Source organism: Balaenoptera ricei, chromosome X (assembly GCF_028023285.1).
Source record: "Balaenoptera ricei isolate mBalRic1 chromosome X, mBalRic1.hap2, whole genome shotgun sequence".
Classification (NCBI taxonomy): Eukaryota; Metazoa; Chordata; class Mammalia; order Artiodactyla; family Balaenopteridae; genus Balaenoptera; species Balaenoptera ricei.
Window position 1 is genome coordinate 73,994,263 of NC_082660.1, and position 2,462 is coordinate 73,996,724.

Consider the following 2,462-nt stretch of genomic DNA (forward strand, 5'->3'; position numbering starts at 1 on the left):
GAGAGGGTGTGGAGGAAAGGGAACCCTCTTGCACTGTTGGTGGGAATGTAAATTGATACAGCCACTATGGAGAACAGTATGGAGGTTCCTTAAAAAACTACAAATAGAACTACCATACGACCCAGCAATCCCACTACTGGGCATATACCCTGAGAAAACCATAGTTCAAAAAGAGTCATGTACCAAAATGTTCATTGCAGCTCTATTTACAATAGCCAGGACATGGAAGCAACCTAAATGTCCATCGACAGATGAATGGATAAAGAAGATGTGGCACATATATACAATGGAATATTACTCAGCCATAAAAAGAAATGAAATGGAGGTATTTGTAATGTACTGTGAAATTTTGAAAAGCACCATTTGGCAAGTTTGAGAAATCTTGGCATGACAGTTAATAGTTTGAGGTATAGAGTCATATAGATTTGAGTTCTAATCATTGTTTTACCACTAACTTGTTGTGTGACCTTTGACAACTTACTTAACATTTATAACCCACAGTTTCCTCATCTGTGTAGTGGGAGTAATTATAGTATTGATCTCACAGGGTTGTTGTGAAGATGAAATATAATGCGTGTAAAGCACGTATCACAGTGACTGGCACATTGTAAACATAAAAATGTTAGTTGTTAATAGTTGTTATTATGAAAAATATAAATATTTCTCACAGTAAACCTGGATTTAGCCTCAAAATCCCTACAATTCAAAGTCATAAAGCTTTCCAGAAAACAATATACGATAAGCAACTCAAATCCATTAGATGTACATCAGGATTTGGGGAAAACATAATTTCCCACTGCATGAGTTAAAGAATAGATTTTATTAAGAGGACTTATATGAACCAAGGACATTTACATATGCAAGAGAACTAAAGTAATAGGCCTCCTTGATCTAGCATCACCTAGAAAATTTAGTAGGGTCGGCACATATTATCCAATAGTATGGGTCTGTGACCCAATAAATGAACATAGTTCTCCTGTGGGACCAGTGTGAAAAAAGCAGTCTTATCAGCGGAGAACTAACTACATAGACTGCTAGAAACTAGGCAGTCTTGATTTAGGGGGTCTTTTGTATGCAAGAGCTGTTTGTAATGTTATATTCCCAGAATATGAAGAACTTGGTGTCAATGGGATCCCTGTTTGGTGGAAGGAAGCACAGGTCCAGGGGGAAGCTGGGCTTGGATGCAAACTCCCTTTCTGGGAATAGAGGGAGTCTCTGGTTCCAATGAGCTGTTTGTCAAAGCAGAGTCATTTTCACTCAACTTATTCACTTTTTTCTACAGGAAAATTGAATTTCAAATCAAATTGAAATCTGACAACTGACAAAAACATGATTCCAAGTTTTTCCTCCAAACCAATGTTTACTTTATAAAATCAATAATTTTTAAAAATCTAAAAAAATAAAATAGAGGAAAGAGAGAGGAAGTGAAAGAGTAGGAGGAAGAAAAATAAATCAAAATACAATCATGAAACAGTGAGAATCCTCAGAGATTTTATATAAAAGAAACCTCTACTGCATTGCTAAGAGAGATTTTATAATCCTGTGCCATACAATCCTGTTCCTTGCATCACAACCACTGAGGAGAATATTAATGATCTCAATGGTAAATCTAATAAATTTATCCATAGTGTAGTATAGGTAAATAAAGAGAAGGAAAATATGAAAGAGAAGTTCAGATACATACAAAATTGAACTGAAAAGTCTAGCATATATGTGTTCTAAGTTACAGAGGAGAGAATAGAGAAAATAGGGGAGAAGCAATATTCAAAGAAAAGAGTGACTTAGAGTTTTCCAGAATTGAAGAAAGACAAATATACACAGGAAAAAAATTAGAGTTAAAACGGAGAAGGATAAATAGAACTAACTCAATGCTATACACATTATAGAGAAACTGCACATAAAATATAAAAAGAAGATCTTAAAAGCAATCAGAGAGAAAAGACAGAGTACTCACAAATAAAAATAGACAGGGGACTTTATTAGTAGCAATAATAGAAATTAATCAATAAATCATTTTCAGCTTTCAGAGAAAATAATTTCTTATGTAGAATTTTATGTCCAGGTAAATCATTATTCAAGAGTGAAGACAAGAATTAACTGTATAACAACAACAACAACAGCAACAACAAAAAGAACAGAAACAAGAGCAAAAAGAACAACTTATTAGATAGTATAAAAACAAGAGAAAACAAAAGTACTGGAAAATATGGTAAAATGGTAAAGGAAGACTGGAGTTAAATTATTATAATGTACTCATAATATTCAGAAGAAGACTAGAAAATAAAGATATGGAATGACTTTAGATATTGTTAAGTCAAGTAGGTAATCAAATTTTTAAGGGTAATCAAAAGAAAAATGTAAATAGAATGTATATCAACACCAGTAGAGGAAAAATCATGTAATATAAGGCAGAAAAAGAAGTTAAAGAAAGCATAGAAAAGGCAGAATTATTAAAAATACAA